The sequence below is a fragment of the Rattus norvegicus genome, chromosome 12, assembly GCF_036323735.1.
Source record: "Rattus norvegicus strain BN/NHsdMcwi chromosome 12, GRCr8, whole genome shotgun sequence".
NCBI lineage: Eukaryota > Metazoa > Chordata > Mammalia > Rodentia > Muridae > Rattus > Rattus norvegicus.
This window is the reverse complement of record NC_086030.1, coordinates 1801225-1826517: the sequence shown is the minus strand read 5'-3', so window position 1 is coordinate 1826517 and position 25293 is coordinate 1801225. Positions and strand designations below refer to the sequence as shown.

Below are 25293 nucleotides of genomic sequence, written 5' to 3'. Positions count from 1 at the left end.
TTTCTTCTTTGAATATACCAAAGGAGAGCTGATGGGAACAGACATGACTCAATAAAAGTTAAAGAACATTAAATGTCATATTTTGTGGACTTGTGGTGGTTTTTAGAAACCATCTAACTATATAAGTAATCTGGACTGTTGTCCATTAATTATCCTAATAAATTATCTTGAAAGCACTCTAACAGTAAACTTAGAGCAATGAATTTGCTATTTGGCCTTAGACTCACGTGCTTAATCATCTCAGCTTCAGTTTTTAATAGCAGAGAAGGACTAGGTATAAGCCATCTATGCTGAAATGTGTTGTAGAGGCACAATACCTGTACATCAGAGTAACAATATTAATTTTAAATCAATAAGAAATTTATATTAAAGAAAATCTTAAAATCTAAATTTGTATCATATAAATTCTGTGCCAATGTAAAAGATCATAATTTTAGTTTAGTAATAAATATAAACATAATTATGTACAGCTTGAAGAAACCATTGAAGTGTTTTTGCCCTAATTCCCTGGACTTTGGGGGACTAAAAGTAGTTATTCTAAGGTTGTTTTCCTGAGGAATTTAGAAATGCTTATAATTTAACAGGGAGGAATTAGCTCAAACTGATTATACATAATCTCATTCGGTGGAAAACCTTGTATTTATTACTAACCTAAAGTTTTAATCTTTTACATTCGAAAGTATATTAAAATGCATTAATTCTCTCCCATGATCTCTTAAGGTGATCTCTTAAACAGTGAAGAAAACTTGTACATCTTTTAAACTCATCTATTATTTCTACATATATGTTTATAAGCTATTTAGAATTTGTTTATAGAGATATTCTATCTTCTGTTAATTAAGTAAACATTTGTTCTTTTGTATTTTTCTTTATTTTTTATATAAAGAAATATACTTGTATGCACTCTACATTCTCTTTACCAAATCTCACCAGATTTTCTGTAATACATCTCCTGACACCATGTCTTCATCTTTATACTTTTTAGATCTCTTCAAAAAATCAGATTCTGGTATCACTCATGAAGGGAATCTATTGAAGCACGAGCAAATTACCAAGGCAAACCCCACCCCCCTGCCCAAATGAATGATTCTTCATTCACCAGTAGCCATCAAATGCCAAAAGCCCCTCTATATGGCATTGGCAAGGGTTGGTCCCCCCATCTAAGCCCTGACTCTAGCTGGCTTGATCATGTGAAAGTATTGTGTTAACACAGGTGTTGTGGGTTCATGAGTGTGATAACCATGAGCTGCCCAGAGGACAGCTTTTCATTCTCTGTACCTAATAGCTATCACAATTTTTTTTATACAGTAGAGATCAATACAATGTCCATTGCAAGAAGGAAGGAACATACTCATCTGATTATTATGGAGACGTTATTAAAAATTTTAGTTTCTAAATGCCTTTTATTTATGTAAAATTCCAGAAAATTTTATTTCTGTTTATTGTCTGAAACATCTTCCTTTCATTCATAGCAAACTCAATGATAGTTCTAACTTTTGAAATTACATTATAATATAATGTATATGTGTCAAACTTTTCTAAATTTGTGTGCATGTGTATCCCATTTTTAAGAGTATTAATTTTTTTCTTAATGTTTTCTAGCTGTATTAATACGATCATAAGATTTCCTTTTTAAGTAAAATAACTTATGCATTATTTTATTAAAATAAGTCTTAATTTTATATCTTAAATATTATTTTCTATTGCATATATAGATGAATTCTAGTTGCTAACATTTGGTTAATCAATTAGTTCCTTGTTTATTAAATTGTAAATTTATATTTTTGTGTTGATACTAACTTTTGTAAAGTTTGCATACATAATTTTCATATTTATTCAGTTGATATCACATGATCCATAAAATTCTTTCTCTTCAAAAAACTACAACATAAATTTTGATTAGTTTAATGAACAAAGACTATTAAATGCACCTGTAGAAATTATTGATTTGAATCACTATAGATAATAATTTGATATTAAATACTGGGTAGTGGTATGGGATTGCATTTTAACTATCTGAATTATGCTGTTTCAAGGTTATGTTAAGTGACTTTTTTTATAGATATGTACAGTATTAACACGACTTGCATTCAAATCATTGTTCTTTGTCCTTCATTTTCTTTTTGACTTTTTTTTAGTTTTTCATATTTAAAAGCATGAAGCATCTGAACATGTGTGCACAAATGAGTACAGTTGCTTGCAAAATGTAGGAGAGGGTACCCAATTTCCTGAGCTCGATTGACAAGTAGTAATGACCCACCAAGTATAGATACTGGACACTGAACTTAGGTTCTCTACTAGAGACCAAGTAAAACCCAGGAGCCTTTTCTATAGGTCCTGCTTTTAATTTTTGTTAAGGGTTTAGTTCTGTGTGCCTTTCTTCTTCATGAAAACAAGTTTATCGCATTTGATACAAACAATTTTGGGTAAATATTCATCTTTAATAAATTGGGATTCATAATTTTGAACTGTATTTCCTATTGATTTTAGTAAGATGATATCATACTGACATATACTATCAGAAAATCCTGCATGAAGTCATCATGACTAAAAATAGGAATAGAGAAGGCTTAAAAAATTATACTTCATTAAAGCTTGATATGTCCAGCATTCATCACATTAAAGTAAGCTCATATGTGGGAAAAGATACTTCAAATCAATCAGTTGAGGATTTGCCTTATTCTTATACAATCAACTCAGCTCATTTATATTCTACCACTGTGAGCAAATTCCCTGCCCAGGTGACTGCCATGTGGTTTTTCTCATCATTATCTTTTTGAATTTTGCTGTACATATGTCTAGTTTGAAAAATTTGAAACTTAATGAGGCTTGAATGGATTAAGAAAGAATCACCATTGTTTCCTTCATTTGCTCAGTCCTTTTTCTTCCCCTTCGCAACACAGCAAATTGCCTTTATTTCAGTATGCATCCACATTTCAACATTTAGTGGTCCTGAACAGGTTGGGGAGCATGACAGTGAGCCAGGAGCCAGGCCCACCAATCTGCAAACGATCTGTGAACATGGTGACACAGAGCTCCTCTGGGTCCCTGCTGAGGGTCTGAGGAGCAACACTGAAACCCATGTTTGCAGGGTCAGGGCTTCGTGTTCCAGCTGTCAGGCTCCACACCAGACCAGATGGGTGGTCAGGGTGGCTGAAGCCCTGTTCAAACCTCTTCAGTGTGTAAAAGCAAAGCAATTATGGGAAAAGGAACCAACTCAGAACCATGTTCACCAAGGACTCTCCACATGGCCTTTCTCTAGGCATATATCCAAGGACCCTGAGTGCTGGCCCATCTGAGTCGCCATGTGACTGCTCTGTTCATCTCTAGACCTGAGCTCAAAGCTCAAGAGCTGATGGTGGTGGCAGGGCGGAGGACCCGGTGCTCCCTTCCCAGGCTGGTAGCAGGTGAACATGTGTGGTCCAGAGCTAAGTGAGGGAGGCCAGCCTTTCTCAACCTCATCTGGTGGCTTCTGTCCACAGCAGGTGTTGGGTGGTGATGGGCAACAAGGGACTTGAGGAGGGGAAAGCAGCACCCATTGATAAAGGTGGGGAGATGGGAAGCTGTGAATTCCTCACTCGCGGCCAATTTCAGAGGGAGGGGAGGTTACAATCTAAGCTTTAGCCAAGGGTGGGAGTGAAAGGAGTGGGGACCATGGCTTGGATGGGGCAATCACTTAAGACTTAAGAAAGCAGGGGTGCAGCCAAAGCACCCCAAGCCTAGTGGTGGTCAGTCCCACAACTGCTATCTGAAGCCTCCCCATCTATTCTAAGGGCCACCACACAGCTGTGGTGGAAAGCAGGGCGGTCAAAGGCATACCCAGGCCAATTGCCAGCAGCAGGTGATTGTGTGAGATCTGGCTGTCCACAGTTGCATTAGCTGTGCCCACCGCTCCCAAAGGAAACCGATTTCAACACACCTTATTGATCCCAGAAGTTCAACCAGGCAGAGAGCGGTTATACTTGACAGATGATGTTACACAGCACAACTTAGGTATTTCAAATGGACAAGAAGTTAGTATTAGAGCAGTGTCTCCGGATGAAGTCTGAGTGGGGCTTCCTCTCCAGTACTTTGAGGTCGACAGATGGATCTAGAGAATTCACTACTGTGGAAAATGAAGACTTGGGTTGGATGGGGAAGGGAGGCCGGGGCCTTGGTGACTAATTGCTGTAACACAGTTCTTCTGGTGGCTGTGGCAGCTTCATGTTCTCTTTTGAAATCATCAAGCGCCTCAGTTCCTGCAGGATGACTTTGATGCTCTGGGAATTCTGCCACTTTTCCAGCACTGCCATGGCTCGTGGATCCACCACTCCATTGGAACTGCTCAAGCCGTTCATATTGACTCTTGTTACAAATCTCACAGACTGGGATGCTTCTCGATACTTAGGCCCACGCTCTATCTTAAGGCGGTATATTTGGTTTTCATAAATTGTTTGTGGAGGCCCAATTAACATGCCTATCCATCTTGTGAGTGTCATGTCTTCATCCTCCTCCAGACCCTAGCTAACTGTGCTGTTACCTACTCCTTTCTTGCCTTCTTCCAGCTCTTCCAACAGTCGGAAATTTCGAAGGACTTTTACTCCCGAGCCTGTGGTGGCTGCCATCTTGCATCGCTATCGCTCAAAGTCAGTCCTTCCTTTCTTCCTCTACCCCTAGGTCCCTTGCTCCTTCTCTCTCTCTCTCTCTCTCTCTCTCTCTCTCTCTCTCTCTCTCTCTCTCTCTCTCTCTCTCTCTCTTCCACAGGGTCTCATAAATCCCAGACTTGCCTGAAGCTCACTATATATCCAGTGATGACTTTTAATGTCTGATATTCACCAATAAATTATAGATACAAACAACCATGCCTGATCTTTTACAGTTTTGGAACTCATCCAAGGGTGTCTTCCATACTGGCATGTAGCCTGTCAAATGAACAACTTACCAAATCTCTTCCTGTTTCTTCTTTGTTCCCTTCCTTCCTTCCTTCCTCTCCTCCTTCCTTCCTTCCTTCCATGCTTTCTTTTTTCCCTTTTTTTATTTTCCTTCTGTGATTTCTGCTCATGCATTTTCTTTTCATTTTGATTTTGAAGTTAAAAGCTATTACTGATGTTTTCACTTCTTGAAACCAGAAAGCATGAGCTGTAGAGCATTTAGACTTTCATATGTAGAAATCATTGTGTACCTATAGCAAAAACTATATACACTAAAGGTGGCAGAAGCATTATTGTCTCAAAGTACTGGCTCTGTTCTTCAATTATTATTATAAAGTTTTATTATTATTAATAGTCCATGTAACTAATATGTATACTATGAATATTTGCATTTTGAAAATGACAAAGGGTTATAAATTACATTTTCAATGCAGTAACACAGAAACAAGCATTTTTCTAATATTCTCATTCTAGAGCTAATATTTTATCTATCATGCAAATGTATTTTAGAGAAATTCATTAAGGATCCTCCTCTTGCTTAATTTTAGGTGACATTATCAAAACTTCTGAGAAAAAAGGAATACTAATGTGATTGTACTTAGTATCTTAAAGTTGAAATTGGTAAAAAACATAACACTAGGATGAATTTTTTTACAACTTGTGATTTCATTGAATAGGCATGAGATTAGACATGGCTTGTGTCATTCTTAGAAGTTCTTACAAGAAAGTAACAGGAGAATTCTTTCAGAGCTTCAGTGATTCATGTCATTATTTGAAGAAGATGCTTATCAGTTTTATCTGAGTTTACTGTCTAGGTGAGGTGTTTCCAGGATGTTTGCATCTTATTATAAGAAGTCACAGAGAGCAAGGTGACAAAGAAATTTTATTCAAAAGCAAAGTGAGAAACACTGGTATTCAGTGTAGCCTTAATTTGTGGACTTCCTGAGAAGGAGGAATTGCTTACTCAGAGTTCAGTGTGGATATTTCTGTTTTGATTGACGTTTTTTGATTAAGTAAGCCTTAATTTACTGTGAACATCAGTTTCCATGATGCATTTGATTTAACCAAATGCATATTCAATTATCACTAGGTATATGACATTAAACAGGATGTTTCCTTTGAAAGTTTTTCCAGAGGATTTAATACGACTTACTGATTATATATTCTAAACTGGCTCAGGCCAGTTGAAACAGACTTCTCCCTCCAGTATGTGGATATGCTCTTGAATACTTTTGAATGGAAGTTGATCATGAAAGAGAAGTTAATAAATAATGTTATGTGCAAGGAGTCTTAGTCCATTGTTTGATATGTATACAGCTTCATGCAGGTGAGATGAGGTGAGCAACTTCATTGTTAGGTATATTTCTAGAAGGTAGATTTTATGCAGCCTAAGTCAAGTGAAGTCCCAAGTTGAAGTGCTTTGCCCATACCTATATGACTCACTCAAGCAATTTTAGTGCTTTTGCTTGTATCGTTACTTAGGCTCAGTACAGCTCCCTGCTTCTTTGATGTTTGCTCACACTCAGCTCAGTCAGTGACTGCATCTCAGTAGCTACTTGACTTATTTGGCTCTTGTTATTTGTCTTCCAATTTAATGGTATCTTCTTCAAGGATCAAACAATTTGGTCATTTTACGAATATTAATAAAACTAGTCATAAGCCCTTATCAAATGATATCCAAGTCTCCTATGCTGACATAAAATGGAACTGTCACTCCAGAGGCTTGCTGAGCTTCAATATGAACTAACTTCATGATGAGTAAATAACCTTCATCAATTGCTTATAAGAAATTCATTTAAATTTTGACAATTATGTTGGGCCAGCAAAAGGGAAAAAGGACTTGCAGAACAAGCTTAACACCCTCACTTTAATCATAGGAATCCATAGATAATGACCCATTACAGAAATTGGCCATCTGGCCTATACACATGCTGTGGAATCAGAAGACCTATGTGAACACACAGACATGCAGCACACACATGCACACACATGCACACACACACACACACCCACACACCAAAAAATAATAAACTAATTTTTTTTGAATTTTCTAATATTAATATGTCATGCCCTTACTTTATTCTGACAACTGATTTATTTCACATATGTGGATCCATGGTTTACAAAATAGTATTCATGATCAATGGCAATTATAAAGGTCAAGAGGACATTTTCATGAGTTCAAGGTTATAAATTTTTAATTTAATATTCCTCAGTACGTGACCACCAAGAATTAGTGTGTGATATGGTGTGTGTGTGTGTGTGTGTGTGTGTGTGTCTGTCTGTCTGTCTGTCTGTCTGTGTGTTCATGCCTATGTGTTCAACAGAAGACAGAGAAAGTAAATAGTATCCTCTTTTATGATTTTCTACACAATTTTCTCAATTCAAAGCCTTTCACTTATACTGATGCTATCTTGCTGTGCACAAGCTCCAGAAATTCTTTCTCTGTCATCATAGCACTGGGGTTATAGCTGTATACAACCATGACTGTTTTAAAGTGCGGGCACAGAAATTTGAATTCTCTTCTTTCTGCAGCAAATTCTTTCCCACACTGGGTTATCTCTTATCATCACTTCTGAGTAATTCTGAAGACTGTTGTTTTCATTCTCTGTAAATTTGGTAAATTATATTTACAGTCAGGATTTGGAATTTCTATGGTCTGATAATAAAACCTGCCCCATGTCATCTAAGAGGTTTTAGAATGTGGCATTGCTACTTACTTTTCATAATTTCAAATGTCTCCTCCTAAACGGAAATCAATGTGTTTTGATAATCATAATTTAGAATGTTTCCAACTGATTTAAAATGTTACTTCAAATTGTTAATTCACTCCTTTTTTTGTATCATGACATGATTTGGGCTTCTGGAAATATTAAGTTAAAGCAGAAATAAAAGTTTAGACATACTGTATCTACAAAGCTAAGGCTTAAGCAGCCAACAAGCATTTCTCTAACTGACATGTTTACAAAGGTGTCCTGTGAAAAAATAAACGAAAAAGTCAGAAATTTTGCTAGTTCAACACTCTGGGTACAAGTAGTTGAAATGACTGATCTTCTCTGCCAGACTGAGGATTTTGCTTTACTCCCGATGCACTGCAGTGTCAGCAATCAATGTTGTTTCTTTCTCTTGATCCATCTGACTAACTCCAGATACCTGATCTAACTGCAGCAGTGATTTGAAATATTGCTGCATTCACTGGCCATTTCAGTATAGAAAGAACTGGAAATGATATCTAAAAGGGGAAGACTCAAACTGAGCAAAGCATACTCTAGCTAATGCTGCAAGGTAACATGGTGATCAACATGGTTACTGACAGACCTGTATTTCATCTGTGGATGTCTGAAAGATATAACACTGTGAAAACCTACATATTCTTAGAGATGTAACATTCCTCCTCTGTTCACTGTGAGGATAAAATTAAATTGATCATGCAATAGTCTTAGTGGGAACTATGTCAAACTAATAACTATACATGATAGCAATTGTTATTTGGACTCTCTTCTTGATGCTGTTCTTTCAAAGCAAATCTGTTATCAATTAGTATTCAAAATATAACTGAAAAGAATGCCTCTACTGCAAACAGTTGCTTTTCTAAAACCTAATAGAATACATATTCTATGAAACTCCACATGACTTTTCCTCCTCCTCCTCTTCCTCCTCCTCCTCCCCCTCATCTTCTTTTTCTTCTCCTCCTCCTCCTCCTTCTTCATTCTTCCTCTTCTTGCCTCCCTCCTCCCCTCCTCCTCTTCTTCCTCTCTCTCTCTCTCTCTCTCTCTCACACACACACACACGCACACACACACACACACACACACACACACTTTCCCTTTCTTAGAAGATCTAGGGTAAGGCAAGCCTCAAACTCCTTATGAATGATATAATCTTATCCTGAGTCCTGGGATGAACAGCTCAAGTCATTATATCTGGTTAAGTTATAGAAGAATGTATATCAGTGCCTTGTACATGCTAGGGATGCATTGTTCTGAAGTTTATCTCCAGCTCCCATCCACTTCCTAAAGCACAACATTTTCTAGCTTTAAATTGTTGAGGCAGCATTTCATGAACATTATGTTGGTTTTAATTTTACTGTGTAATTGAAAATGACCTTGAATATCTGTTCTTTGCGCCCCTACTTCTCGAATTCTGGAAGTACAGCTGTGTGCTGCCACACTGTGTTTTCTTTCTTTCTTGTCAGAAAAATAGTAATGAACAATTCATCTAATGTTCAAGACATGTGGAGGGGAGCTGTGACTCAAGATATTTGAGACACACACACACACACACACACACACACACACACACACACACATATTTATATCACAGCTCTGTCTATTTGTTCAATTTTCCCAGGTAAAGACACTGTGTGTCATGTACAAAATCCCCATGCAAATTAATTTTAGCTAACAAACCAGTCAAGCATTTTGCTCCTTCCCTTTCTAATTTGTTTGGCATGCTAATCACTGTACCACACGTCCTTGACAACTGTTTTGTCTTGCAAATTTACAGATGCACAGTCAGTGTAATGGCAGTTGACCAGGAGAGATTTTGCTAAAGTGCGTGTTGTTTTGTTATATCCAGGTTCCTTTAATTAAAATTTCAGACCTATGATCTTTCCTTATGGAAAATTGCACTTTGTTTACACTGAAAATACTATCTTTTAGGAATATTAAGTATTGATGCTGAAAAGATGGTTTAGTCAACAAAGGGCTTGCCACACTACATCAAGACCTGAGTTTGAGCACCAGAAACCATGTGCTGCAGCTTGCTTTCTATTACTAGGATAAAACATCATAACCAATTACAACTTAATACAGAAACACTTTGTCTTAAGATTAGATCATCATAAGGGAAAGTGAAGGCAGAAACTTGAAGAGAGGAACTAAAGCTGCCAGGAAGTAACACTGCTGAATTATTTGTTATCCATGGCATTCTCAGCCTGCTATCTTCTACAACCCAAAACAAACTGCCAAGGTGAGGCCCCACAATATTCCTAACTCCAATACTCATTCTTTACAAGGAAAAGGCCCCGGAACCAGTCTTTTGGGAACATTTTTGTCAGAAGCCATAGTAGGAGGTATGCTTCAGATTATAATCTGCAACAGTTTTGCTTTATAGGGAAAGCCCAAGAGAATTCATTTTAGGAAAGATTCCTGATATTAATATATGTTATTATTAAACATATATAGCAATCATTAGGTACTAGACCACCCCTTTTGAGCAGATAGTTGCAGATCTATGAAGATGCACTCTCTTGCAGTGATGCTATATAGACAAATAGATGACTTCTTAATTCTTAAGGATGATCCTAGAAGAATTACTGAAATATCAGTGATTATTAAGCTCTCTTAATAGGAGTACTGCTAGTAGATCCCTTTCCGATAGTCAAAACTGCAATGAGAATTCTGTCAGTCTCCCATGTGTCACCAAGTAATTGACTCTTACATAGTAACCACACTTTCTATTACTCAGAACACATTCCAAGAGATTGTAAAAACAATTAACTAAGGTCACAGGAAGGGAACTAACAATTTATTATAGGTAAAAGAAGATAAAATGTTGTCTGCGTTAATCTATACAAAACTTCACTAATAGCTTAGTTATGGTTTTCAACTCTCTATGAACCTGTGAAGATGTGACAGGTGGTGGATGTTTAACTAGATAATTACTCCTAATGGCTATGCATGTAATCACTCTCAGTTGTAAACTTCTATGTCATTTATGATTTGCTTTTATGTGTGAATGTGTGATGAACTTTTTAACATGTGATCATGTATTCTGAAAGTTGTATAAGTACTGAGGACAAAAAGATGAGAAAGAGAATTTTTCCCTTTTCCCATTCAGGATCTTTCTGCTTTTCCCCTTTAGATAGCTTTCATAAGAAATGTTTTACAACTTAGTAAAAAATATTATAATCACTTCTCAAAGTACCGCCCTTTTCCTGTAACTTCTGACTAGCTGGTGGAAAGTTCAATCTGTGCAGTTCCTTCTGAGATAGCACAAAGTCTACTTACTTAATCTTTGCTGTTTTAGGAAGAGGTGTTAAGTGCCAGAAACTTGCAGTTTCTAGGCAGTTCAGCTACAGTAGCAAGGTAATTTAGTCTCAGATAAGTAAATTTTTTTATTATTACACAGCAACCCTAAATATGTCATAAGACAAAGTCTTATCCCTGTATCTTGTAAGGAAAAGTCGTATCCTCTCCCGATGCTCTTTCCTTTCTCTGCCTTATGAAAAACTGACAAGAAAGAAGACCCTGCCAAAGCTGGCACTGGGCACATTTTTTTTTCAGTTGAAGATTCCTCTACCCAGATCACCCTAGTTTGTTTCAAGTTGACAAAAGAAAGTAGTCAAGCTGTATGCAATGTAAAAAGGAGGACAACTAAAAAATTTCTAATTCTACCAGTGAGAAAATAAGGAAGTTAAGCAGAAATAGCTCTTGTGTGCTAGGAATAGTCAGTTTAACCAATTTTCAAGATATAGCTTCTGTTATGAAAACTTATCTCAAGAAGAAGATATTTAAAGGAGATAAAGGGGAACCTTAATAAGAAGATTAGAGGGGACAGGGATGAGGTGGTAGGCTATTATAGGGACTACTGTGACAGACAAGTAACTATAAACACCCCTTGAATATACATTTGGGACACTACCATTGTAGAACCTTCCTAAGCTAGACACACACACACACACACACACACACACACACACACACACACACACACACATTATATGAAAGGAATATAGATGGAGTCATCAAAGATGAAGTTCTAAATAGATATCATATGTCACCATGTAAAACATTCGGCCAGGAATGCCTTGCATATTGTTAAATCATTGATGAAAGACGATACCATAGATCACCCCTCCCATCACAGGCCATTCTTCTGGGTATTATTTACTCTCTATAACAGGATAATAAATGTATAGTGCTGAGGATAACATACAATGTCAAACATGGAGAAGTAGAGCCAGAGGCCAGATAGATGTTTCATTCCTATTGACCAGTGTTTATGGTGCTGGAAGGGAAAAATATTTAGATAAAAGCCCTATAATCTATAACCGTCAGTTGGTTAAAAAAATGTACTCATTTAATAGTGGTATAAATGTGTGAATAAACAACCTCTTTTCTTTTACATTGTATTTGAGCCCCACTCTGTGAGACAGAATTCATATCTGACACTGATAAAGTAGCCACAAACCTGAGAATATATATATGTATATGTATATATGTATATATATATGTGTGTATATAGGTATATGTATATATGTATGTATATCTATATTTATATATGTGTGTGTGTTTGTGTGTGTGTAAGTGTGTGTGTATTTTCACATACATTTAGAGAAAAGCAATAATTTTATTGTTCTAAAGGAACATAGCAATAAAATAAATGGCTTCTGCTAATGTACTGTTGTTATAGGTGTAGATCAGTGCCATGTTCTGCCTTCGTAAGAGAAGCTTTCTTCCAGTTGAAGGGAACTAATATAGAGTTCAGATAGTGATGGAATTTTGAGCTCTCTATCATAAGAGAGATTTTTTTTATCATACCCCTTACCTAAAATGTCAGTCATCTGTATGGAAGAGGAGGCAGAAAGAATGAAAGAGCCAGAGGTAGGTGATGACTTCAAAGAAGCCGTATTTTCATAACACAATCCTACAGATACACATATGAAGTCATAGGAACTCTGACAGCTTGAACAAGTTCTGCGCAAGCTCAAACTAGATTAAAAAGCTAGCACTGAGAAGGAAACATATATACAAAGTCTCATCCCCAGGCAAGAAGGTGTTGGTGATTGAAACTTGCTGACAAAGTGAAAACCGATTTTCTCCAAAGGAGTATCATGGTAAACCAATTTCACTCACTAGAAAGGAAAAAAAAAAAAAAAAGTGCCCTGGAGTGTTGGGAGGCACATTGTTGACTCTACAATTCTTTGTGTGTCAATGTGTATACCTTGTCTTATTTTGTTTGTTTGGGTACTATTTTGTCTTATTACTTTTGTGTTTATTTTTAGTTGATTTTCGGGTAGGCTTTATATTCTTAAGAAAGGGAAAGATAGAGTTCTAGAAAAAGCATAAACACGGATTTGTAGATAGGTTTGGAGTATTTGTGTAGATTTCAATGAGAAGAAAAAATGTAACCAAAATGTATTTTCTGTAATTTTATTTTTTTAATTAAAGAAGTAAAACTTTAAATAGATAAATAACAAATAAGGTAGGAAAGAAATGAGGAAGACTTTGGATGGCAACCACTAGTTTCTACAGTCACCTATACCAAAAGGAATGCACACTAAGTAAACACTAAGTTTCTACAAATAACAGTGGATAATAAAAACACGACACTCACAAAAATAGAAAAAAAAGTAGGGTTTATCAAGTAACATAGAGAAAGTATCATTGTATTGCCATAAAAATTTACCTAAAAATATGATTGTTTAATCTTGTATGTTTTAGAAAAGTTGGAAGGCATAAAAGGTTTGACTTTTCAGGCCTTTTTTTGGTTTTAGAAAAGAGTTTAATTTAAGAAACACGTCTATCTGCAGGATTGTTTTTTTTTTTTTATTAACTTGAGTATTTCTTATATACATTTCGAGTGTTATTCCCTTTCCCGGTATCCGGGCAAACATCCCCCTCCCCCCTTCCCCTTCCTTATGGGTGTTCCCCTCCCAACCCTCCCCCCATTGCCGCCCTCCCCCCACCAGTCTAGTTCACTGGGGGTTCAGTCTTAGCAGGACCCAGGGCTTCCCCTTCCACTGGTGCTCTTACTAGGATATTCATTGCTGCCTCTGAGGTCAGAGTCCAGGGTCAGTCCATGTATAGTCTTTAGGTAGTGGCTTAGTCCCTGGAAGCTCTGGTTGCTTGGCATTGTTGTTCATATGGGGTCTCGAGCCCCTTCAAGCTCTTCCAGTTCTTTCTCTGATTCCTTCAACGGGGGTCCTATTCTCAGTTCAGTGGTTTGCTGCTGGCATTCGCCTCTGTGTTTGCTGTATTCTGGCTGTGTCTCTCAGGAGCGATCTACATCCGGCTCCTGTCGGTCTGCACTTCTTTGCTTCATCCATCTTGTCTAATTGGATGGCTGTATATGCATGGGCCACATGTGGGGCAGACTCTGAATGGATGTTCCTTCAGTCTCTGTTTTAATCTTTGCCTCTCTCTTCCCTGCCAAGGGTATTCTTGTTCCCCTTTTAAAGAAGGAGTGAAGCGTTCACATTTTGATCATCCGTCTTGAGTTTCATTTGTTCTAGGCATCTAGGGTAATTCAAGCATTTGGGCTAATAGCCACTTATCAGTGAGTGCATACCATGTATGTCTTTCTGTGATTGGGTTAGCTCACTCAGGATGATATTTTCCAGTTCCAACCATTTGCCTACGAATTTCATAAAGTCATTGTTTTTGATAGCTGAGTAATATTCCATTGTGTAGATGTACCACATTTTCTGTATCCATTCCTCTGTTGAAGGGCATCTGGGTTCTTTCCAGCTTCTGGCTATTATAAATAAGGCTGCAATGAACATAGTGGAGCACGTGTCTTTTTTATATGTTGGGGCATCTTTTGGGTATATGCCCAAGAGAGGTATAGCTGGATCCTCAGGCAGTTCAATGTCCAATTTTCTGAGGAACCTCCAGACTGATTTCCAGAATGGTTGTACCAGTATGCAATCCCACCAACAATGGAGGAGTGTTCCTCTTTCTCCACATGCAGGATGGTATTTATATTGGAAGCACAAATTCTTATTTTACTCTTTTCATGGCTTTTTATACACATCACGGTGATTAATTTTGTTGTCAACTTGACAGGACCTAAAATCACCTAGGAGACAAACTTAAGGAAATATCTGTAATGTGGATTCTGAATTTAATTGATTAATGGGGAAAGATTCCACCTATGTATAGGCAACATCGGCATTCACCTCTTTCTACTTGCTGATAATAGAGGGTGGGTTACTAGCTGTGTATTATTACTTCTCCTGTGCAGTGCATCATGAACTCTAATCTCAAATAAGCCATTTATTTGTTAAGTAGTCTTTTTCATATATTTTGGCATAAGAACAGGCAAAGGAAAAAAGATATTTCATCTGTAATTTGTCATTATTATACAGGTAGGATGTTAGAAAGAAACATGGTCCTTTGTCCTCATGTCCAATGATAGTGGCAAGCTGGATCCTTAGATAATCCCAATTTGGTCCTAACAAATATTCCTTGGCCCTAAGGTAAAAACTATCTTTAATCTATTTCTAGATTATATTTGATATTAAAAACTATATTGGGCCCACAGATAAGTTTACATACATCTATTTCTCGCCCTTGGTTTTATCTTCTCTGTAAAGTATGACATGGGTATGTCTGAAAATATGTTTCCTCTTTATGTAGTATAATCTTTAAATAGAAGAACCTAGCTTTATGATAATACATACTGCTCTTCTTCTTTTTTTTTAATCTTTATTAACTTGAGTACTTCTTATTTACTTTTCTGTTGTTATTCCCTTTACTGGTTTCTGGGTCCAAATCCCCCTAATCCCTCCCCTCCCCTTCTATATGGGCTTCGCCTCCCCATCCTCCCCCCAGTACCACCCTCCACCCAACAATCACGTTCACTAGGTGTTCAGTCTTGGCAGGACCAAAGGCTTCCCCTTCCACTGGTGCTCTTAATAGGCTATTCATTGCTACGTATGAGGTTGGAGCCCAGGGCTAATTCATGTATAGTCTTTGGGTAATGGCTTAGTCCCTGGAAACTCTGGTTGGTTGACATTGTTGTTCATATGGGGTCTCGAGCCCCTTCAAGCTCTTCCAGTCCTTTCTCTGATTCCTTCAACAGGGGTCTTGTTCTCAGTTCAGTGGTTTGCTGCTGGCATTCACCTATGTATTTGCTGTATTCTGAGTGTGTCTCTCAGGAGAGATCTACATCTGGTTCCTGTTGGCCTGCACTTCTTTGCTTCATCCATCTTATCTAGTTTGGTGGCTGTATATGTATGGGCCACATGTGGGGCAGGCACTGAATGGGTGTTCCTTCTGCCTCTGTTCTAAACTTTGCCTCCTATTTCCTGCCAAGGGTATTCTTGTTCCCCCTTTAAAGAAGGAGTAAACACATACTGCTCTTATTTTGTGTGTGTGTGTGTGTGTGTGTGTGTGTGTGTGTGTGTGTGATATACATGATAATGTATGAGTATGTTTGCTGACAGAGGACAGAGGAAGACATAATGCATCTTTCTCTACCACTCTTCCTTTTTCCCATGATATAGGGATACTCTCTCCCAACATTTACAGACATATTAATAAATCTTTTTCCATAGCTACTCAATTTGAACACATTACTTGTATGGGAATTTCCCTTAATTAATTGATAGGCTAATAAAGATGAAAAGAAGCCAATCATTGAATGAGAAGGAGGAGGTGAGTCTTCCGGGTCATAGAGAGGAAAAGGGGACTAAGGAAGAAGAAACAGGCTTTATACTGGGAGGCAAGAGGGAGAGGAGGCAGGATATAGACTGGGAACTGTTAGCCCTTGTAGCAGCCTCCCCCACAAGAAGATTTCTAACATAGAATAATTGGTGAGTTTAGGAGGATAGATTCCACACTTAGTGGTTGTGTCATCTGTTTATTTTAAACAAAGAGTACTGGTGTTTTCCATTCTAAGTGACATAGATGAGCATGAGGGAAAGACATAGCCAGGTGGCATTCAGCTAGGGTATTGAATGGAAAGACTGTACAAAAGTCCAAGCTCCAGAGGAGAGGAAACCACTGGAGAGCCCAGGCTGGCAAGAATGTGCCTGGAACTGACTATGGGGTGGTGAACTGGCAAGAGAGTGATCTTGGAGATCAGGAGAGGTAGAACTGGCATTTGTGAGAGACGCGTTGGTTAGGAAAAACACACAGTCATGGATCTCAGACTCTGTACCAGGATACGAACAGACACCGCCAATGCCAATACATAGCTGACTTTAGCATGGGTTCATTTTTAAAGCTACATGGCTACAATTACTCATAACCTCCAAATCATGTGAATAGTCCAATGGACATAGTAAGGTTTTTCAAAATCTGGCTTAAAATGTGTACCTTGTTCCATCAGCTATACTATAAAGAGTGTGTAAAAAACAAATCGAGCTTTAATTCCAGTAAGGAAAATATATATTACTTATTTATTTTGAGGAGCATTCATTTTTTTCTATGCCTTTTATAAGTTTTGTTATGTCTTGACAGAAATTCATATTAAAAAATGTTCGTACCACAACTTTTGGTCTCAATTTCTCTTCTAGTTTTCTTTATGTGCTATGAAAAACATTAGAACTAAAAGCAACTTGGGAAAGAAAGAGTAAATCTAGCTTAGACATTTAAGTCAAACCCCATCATTTAGGGAAAGGTTGAAGTAGGCTCTTAAAACAGTAACAATGGAGGCAGGCTGCTTGGGGCTCACTCTGGTTTGCTCAGGCTCATACTTAACTAACTTTATAATACATCCTGAGTGAAACTTTTGAGGGATTGGTGCCACCAATAATAGACTGAGTCCTTCTAAATCAATTAGCAAAGCAGTCTCTTACAGACAGGATGTTGAAGACAGATTATTTCATTGAGATGTCTTTTTTGGATGAATCTAGGTCATGTCATATTGACAGGGCTAGGGAGGTCATATACTTCCTCTATGTCCACAAATGCACACTGATCTGTTTTATAAATGGTAGGTTTTTTTCAGGAATACATGTTTAATAAATTTAGAAGAAAACTATTAATAACTTTTAGAACTATTACTCTCCTTAGAAAATCTCATCATTGGCAATTTTCTGAAGAACCAACACAAGACTAGGGAATTATGGCATTTGAACACACACACACACACACACACACACGACTTGATAATAAAGAGACAAAGTTCTGATTTTTCTCTAAGAAGACACCATTGGATTATATAGAGCTGAATATTATATTTTATAAGCACAGACAAATAAATTGGTTTTCCTGAAACTTGAAAAGTTACAGTCTGAACTTATCAAATAGTTGACATACATGCTAGTTGTGTATGAATTGGCTACTGAAAAATGTCTCGGTTTCTTTTAGAGATCCTATCTCACATCAGTGTTGTTAGTGAGCTAATGATCATTAAGCCAATTTCAGCAACTAACCTAAATACTATAATATTTTAGTTTTCAGAGTACTCAGGATAGGTACCAGAGATAAAAATAAGATTAATTTACTTAATATTTGTATGAAAAAAGTTTTAAAAAGTTTTATTTTTTTTTACATTTATGGGTACATATATATGGATGTGGACAGATGAGAGCAGTTGCTCAAAAAATTCAAAAGTGGGCATTGGATTTTCACAGTTGAAGTTACAAACTGTTGCTATCCACTCAGTGTGTTTGCTACAAACTGAGCTAGAGTCCAGTGAAAAGCTGCAAGCACTGTCAACTACCAAGTGATCTCTCCACTTCTTATATAGTATACTTTCAATTATGACCTGAGGCATTAATAAATCTTTCACTGAAAATAGTGTGAGGGGTTGGGGATTTATCTCAGTGGTAAAGTGTTTGCCTAGGAAGCGAAAGGCCCTGGGTTCGGTCCCCAGCTCCGAAAAAAAAGAACCAAAAAAAAAAAAAAAAAGCAAAGAAAAGAAAATAGCGTGAGAATTCTTCTTACCAGAGGAATCTTTGCTTAAATTTGTTTTTGACAAAATGTGTTAAGAAAAGCTATTCATGTTTCCACAGTCACCAATATAGCTGAAAAGAAATAACACAAGAAAGAGCTTAAACACAATGCATGTGTGCACGCATGTACACAAGCACACACACACACACACACACACACTCACACACACACACTCACACACACAGACACACACACACACACACACACACACACACACACACACACACACACCCTGTTTCTCTCCCTTATACATTCAACCAATGTTGTGTTGAGACCATTGAGTGCAACCATTGATTGTAAAAGTTTAAATCCACAGAGGAAGGAAGGAAGATGGAGGAAGAGATGATCCAGATTCTGTGTGGCTTTAAATAGCCCACAGGTTGCTATGAATATCTTATAAGGGATTGATAGTTACAGGACAATTTGTCTTTCTTATCTAGTTCCAGAGGGAGAAGACTTCATCATGGCTAGGAAGGATCGAAGCAGGACGAAAAGCTGCAAGATCACATCTTGTAACAGAAATCCAGAACAGACAGAGAGAACCAGAAGTAAGATGGCACAGGCTCCTGTCACCATAGCCAAAGCTGCTCTGACTGCCCTGCCTTCCCCTCCTCCATGAGGCCGGTGTCCTAACTGGCCACTACAAACAAACCATGGATAAGTTGCTTTAGTCGAATATGTTGTCACAGCAATGAGAAGAATAACAAATACCATCATCTCCCTGAAGCGAGAAGTGCTGGCCACCTCAACAGATTCCTGACTTTTCACAAAGCATTCATTCACAAGAAAGAAGTGAGTCTCTGGTATCATCAAAAGAGCAAAGCTGTTAAAAGTCACTATTTGTGCAGTTTCCAGGGATGACATGTTCAGGTTGAAAAGAGAGCATCAATGTTAGTCATTAAAAATGTTGCACAAAGCCATTTTCACTACAAAGCCTTAATTAAAAGTTGCCCCTTAATTATTTATGTGCCACCCAGTGCATTCCCATGATTTCCCAAGAAGTGGCAGCTAACCTTCTGCAGAGTAGAGAGCATTGCATACAGTGACTCCATGACATTCATTCAGACTACTCCCTGGTTCTTCCAGTCTGCCTTCAGCTGCAGAGAAAGCTGAGAACTCATGAGGACTCTGATGAGATTAAGAACGAGGAAAGTGCTGGTATTTGGGGATACTCATTTAAGGCCCAGAGAAATGTAAAACTCTAAGCTTTTTGTTTGTGTGTATTGTTTTGTTTTTGTTTTTTGATTTTTAAAAAATCAGCTCACAAGAGAGCAATCAGGCTGAGACTGGAGCAGATTTTAAAGAACTAATAACAACCCTGAGGAAAGAAAAGTGATCAAGTTATCTAATGCAGCCTCCTGGTGAGCAGACTGACTCTAAGGTTGCAGGAGCAACTGTCTGGCAAACTCCAGCCCCAGGTAGCTGAGCTAAGAACACTTGAGAGAGAAGGATCCCAATCCGGAGCATCTCCCTAGTCCCCAAAGCAAAGAGCAGGGATTCATGGGATTCTTATATTCCTAGCTCTTGGAGGGTGGAAGCAGGAGGAACAAAGTGCTCAAGGTCATCTTTGGCTGCAGCAGTGTGTTTGAGGCCAGGCCAAGCTTTGTAACACCTTATCTCAGAAAGCAAACACACAAAGGAAAATCTTAGAAAACAAACAAATGAGCCACATAGGCACTCACAACACCTCCAGCATCCTGACAGGACTGGAGAAATGTCTTTCCACTTGGATATCTATGGCAGGAAAGCTACAGACCATGAACTTTCACATTTTGATGAGCAGGAGAAAAATTGAGGATGTATCCTGCTGTCCACGAAGCAGGTCAGCCAACATATGTAGATGTTGGTGGGAGGTGGTGGGAGAAGGCATTTTGGGAAGCTCTGTGACCAGTGAGACTCAGGATAGGAAAACATCCAGTCTGTAAAACTGAATTTTGGATTCACAAATACGGAGTCAAAAAAGAAAAAAAAAAAGAAAGAAAGAAAGAAAGAAAAGGAAAGGAAATAAGAAAAAAAGAGGTCAGGTTCAGGGCTTTTGGTCTTTCAATGATTTGAGTGTGGTTCTTCATCCCTTTAGAGTTGACTTGTGTTCAGGGTGAGAGATATGGATCTACTGTCATTTCTCTGTGTGCTGCTATTCACACCATCTGTCTGTCATGATGCTGACTTTTTCCCCAGTGTGTAATTTTGTTTTCTATGTCAAAAACAAGGTGTTATTACGTGTACGGAACTACATCTAAATCTGAGTCTTCAATTCTATACATTGATCAATGTGTCTATTATGTCAATAATATGCTTTTTTGTATTACTGTAAGCTTTGTAATACAACTTGAAATCTGGGAAAAAAAAGTTTAAATCTGCTGTTCAGGTACTATGTGTCTCTCTCCTCACATCTTCCGAGGTGAATCTCCTGCCACGTTTTATCTCAGAATTATGATTTCTCCCAGATTTCCCACTTCTTATTTACCAACTAAATAATAAGCCATCAGATTTATTATTAACAAGCGCCATAGTCATATAGACATTAGATATTCTCTCAATAATCACCCTTTAAAGTACAATAAATATCTTGTTTTCAAATATAAATTGAATAAAATTATAAAAATTATAATATTTATAAGGTGTGATATATATTTACAATGTCAAGTCCATAGTATGTGGTAATTAAGAAAAATATCCTATTATCTATCCTGTCCTGGTGAGTTCAGAGTTCTGGATCTAAATCAAATTTTATCCTAACTTGCATTAACAACCTAAAACCATCTTTGTAGGTGTAATATAACAATTTAAGCCTTTATTGAGACTATGATTATCTTGTATTCAACCCCAAAAGACAACTAAGAAGAAATATTTCCTGATTAAGTAGGAGGTGCAGGCAAACGCTTTCAAAGTTTTAAAAATGGCAGACAGTTGGCTGTCGATTCCACTTCCAAGTATTCTAAGACATTCAGCCCTCTTTTTCAAAGTATCTGACAAACCTTATGTGAAGCAGGAATTACCAAGGATTTGCTTACCCTGTATTGGCAAAGCTTGGCAATCAAGTTCCATGCATTTGTTTTCGTTTTGTTTTGTTTTCTTTTCTGGATGGCATTCTGTCTGCCGATTAAGTTAGGGCACTTTCTTTGCCCAGAGGCTAGCTTGCCACAAATGAAGAAAGCTCTAAAAGGAGTTTCTTTGGAGCTCATCATCTTCTTCTTCTAAGTTTAATGAGGTACAGCTGAGATCTGATATGTTTTGAAAGACCCTCAGACCGAGGAGACTCTCGCTCCAATCTTGAGGACACCCACCACCCCACAAACATGCAGGACTCAGTCTTGATGGAAAAACAAGAGGTTTCCTTTGGGATACCAATGCACTGGGCCTTGACACGGTCTTCACGCAGGAGGGATGTGAAGAGCCTAGACCAGCAGAAACGTACAGCTTATATAATCATTTAAGGTTACACAGTTTCATTAGCTCAGCTATTTTGGTGACAAAGATATCTGACTAGGCAGATGATTCTCATTCTGGAGTTTCTGAGAAAAGGATGCAACCATATCAATGCAGCCATTTCAGTACCAAGAATGTCTGACTTGACATAAGTTTTTCCATCCTGGGGTTCCCAGGAAAAGGACCAAGGATATCTGACGTGGCAGATGTTTCTCTCCTGGTGTTCCCAGGACAAGGCTATAGCTATGTCAGCACAGCTATGTCAGTACCAAGGACATCTAACTTGATATATGTTTTTCATCCTGCAGCACAATCTATAGTGGTCAGTCAGCTTCCCAGAGATGTTTCTTGCCTTGTACTTGCCCTGCAGTAAATACAATCTATACCATCTGCTTTATGGTTGGGTGCCTTCCAAGAGAATGGGTAGGAATGTGCTTTCTGTACTTTCTGGTCTATCGTCTAACATAAAGGGGCTAAGCAAGGTACAGCTTGAAAGATTCTCATTCTTAAGAAATGGCTGCACTTGATCCATTCTTATCACCCTGTGCAAAGCTTAAGTCCAAGTGGATCAAGGACCTCCACATCAAACCAGATACACTCAAATTAATAGAAGAAAAAGTGGGGAAGAATATCGTACACATGGGCACTGGAGAAAATTTCCTGAACAAAACAACGATGGCTTATGCTCTAAGATCAAGAATCGACAAATGGGATCTCATAAAACTGCAAAGCTTCTGTAAGGCAAAGGACACTGTGGTTAGGACAAAACGGCAACCAACAGATTGGGAAAAGATCTTTACCAATCCTACAACAGATAGAGGCCTTATATCCAAAATATACAAAGAACTCAAGAAGGTAGACCGCAGGGAGACAAATAACCCTATTAATAAATGGGGTTCAGAGCTAAACAAAGAATTCACAGCTGAGGAATGCCAAATGACTGAGAAACACCTAAAGAAATGTTCAACATCTTTAGTCATAAGGGAAATGCAAATCAAAACAACCCTGAGATTCCATCTCACACCAGTGAGAATGGCGAAGATCAAAATGTCAGGTGACAGAGGATGCTGGCGAGGATGTGGAGGAAGAGGAACACTCCTCCATTGTTGATGGGATTGCAGACTTGTACAACCATTATGGAAATCAGTCTGGAGGTTCTTCAGAAAATTGGAAACTACCTGAGGACCCAGCTATACCTCTCTTGGGCATATACCCAAAAGATGCCCCAACATATAACAAAGACACGTGTTCCACTATCTTCATCGCAGCCTTTTTAATAATAGCCAGAAGCTGGAAAGAACCCAGATGCCCTTCAACAGTGGAATGGATACAGAAAATGTGGGATATCTACACAATCGAATACTACTCAGCTATCAAAAACAATGACTTTATGAAATTCATAGGCAAATGGATGGAACTGGGAAATATCATCTTCAGTGAGTTAACCCAATCATAGAAAAACACACATGGTATGCACTCATTGATAAGTGAATATTAACCCAAATGCTCGAATTACCCTAGATACACAGAAGACATGAAACTCAAGGAGGATGGCCAAAATGCGAATACTTCACTCCTTAAAAGGGGAACAAGGAATACCCTTGGCAGGCAAAGTTTAGAATAGAGACTGAAGGAACACCCATTCAGAGCCTGCCCCACATGTGGCCCATACATATACAGCCACCCAATTACACAAAATGGATGAAGGAAAGAAGTGCAGGCTGACAGGAACCGGATGTATACCTCCCCTGGTAGACACAGCTATAGAATGGCAAATAAATAGGCAAATGTCAGCAGCAAACCACTGAACTCAGAACAGGACCCCCATTGAAGGAATTAGAGAAAGAACTGAAAGAGCTTGAAGGGTCTCGAGACCCCATATGAACAACAATGCCAACCAACCAAAGCTTTCAGTTACTAAGCCACTACCCAAAGACTATACATGGCCTGACCCTGGCCTCCAACCACATAGGTAGCAATGAATAGCCTTGTAAGAGCATTTTAAGGGAAGCCCTTGGTCTTGCCAAGACTGAACCCCAAGTTAAAGTGACTGTTGTGGGCGTGGTAGTTTCTGGGAGATGGGGAGGGGAAGACCCACAGAGAAGGAGAGGGGTAGGGGTTAGGGGGATGTTGGCCTGGAAACTGGGAAGGGGAATAGCAATTGAAATGTAAATAAGAAATACTCAAGTTAATAAAGATGAAAAAAAATAAACAGAATGTTTTCCAATTTAATATTGACAACAAATTCCTAGAGAGTTTATCTTAATTTTAAATCTCATTTTTAGCTCTGTGCATGTGTATGTATGTGTGTTTTTTAAACTATAATTTTGTTTGCTAAGATTTATTATGAAAAATGCTTATCAGTTAGGTAAAGGCAATCTTTGCCCAAGTGCTAGTGGATATTTATAATTTGACCCCTTGGATGCTAGAGTAAACAAGATTAGAAGTTCAAGTTCATTCTTAACTACATAGAAAATTTGAGGTTAGTTTGGGCCACATGGGACCTTTTCTCAAAAACAAACAAATAAACAACAACAATAACAACAACAAAATAACAAAGGAAGAATACTTGACATTGGGTTTTATTACTCTGTAGTCTAGAGTGCATTTTTAGCAGCTCTGGTACGACTCCTGGCAAATGATCCAGATCAACATTATATCAGTGGGAACAAACTCTTCTAATAGGTGCCCTTGTTCATGCCAGGGAGTGGTACTCCTCTGGCCCAGTTTCTTTAGACTCATCTTACCTGAAAACATATCAACAAATTCCATGAGAAACATTAACATTTAAACATTGAGTCTCTTTCTTGAATAGTAGTTTTGCACACAAATTAAAATACTATAATTTACTCATAAAATTTCAAGAGCTAGAAAGATGATTCACTTGGAAAAAACTCCTTTCTTGCAAGCAAAATGACTCAAGTCTGACTTCGTAACCTACATTAAAATCTGTTCTGTCTGAATAGAGATTATGATTCCAGAGCTGAGAAGATGGGGACAAAAGTGTTTCACTGGCTTGATGAATAGCAGTCTAATGTACTTTGTAAAATCCAGGGATATGAGAATTTCTAATTCAAAAAGCAAATTGATGGACACCTGAGATGTGACAGTTAAATCTATACTCTGGTCTACACCTACAATCTTGACATCCCCAGGTTTAGGAAGATGAGAATGGCTTGGCATAAAAGAGTTAATGTACTACATTATTCTTCCTATTGGAATTGTAGTGAACTCAGTGTAGTCTCCATTGAGGGTTTTTTCTAGGCAATAGCAACTCACTGGTACATGGATAAATTGGTTAACTGTCTCTGCAGTGTCCACAG

The 25293-nt window shown here is 38.0% G+C and overlaps 1 long non-coding RNA gene across 1 annotated transcript in view; it reads left to right on the top strand.

Moving 5' to 3' along the window:
* The window catches only part of LOC108348331 (uncharacterized), a 57471-nt gene extending 36325 nt beyond the window's left edge, over window positions 1-21146 (top strand). The window contains exon 4 of the long non-coding RNA XR_010056671.1: window positions 18982-21146. This is a non-coding gene — a long non-coding RNA (uncharacterized LOC108348331). The remainder of the gene's footprint in view (window positions 1-18981) is intronic.
* The last annotated feature ends 4147 nt before the right edge of the window (window positions 21147-25293 follow it).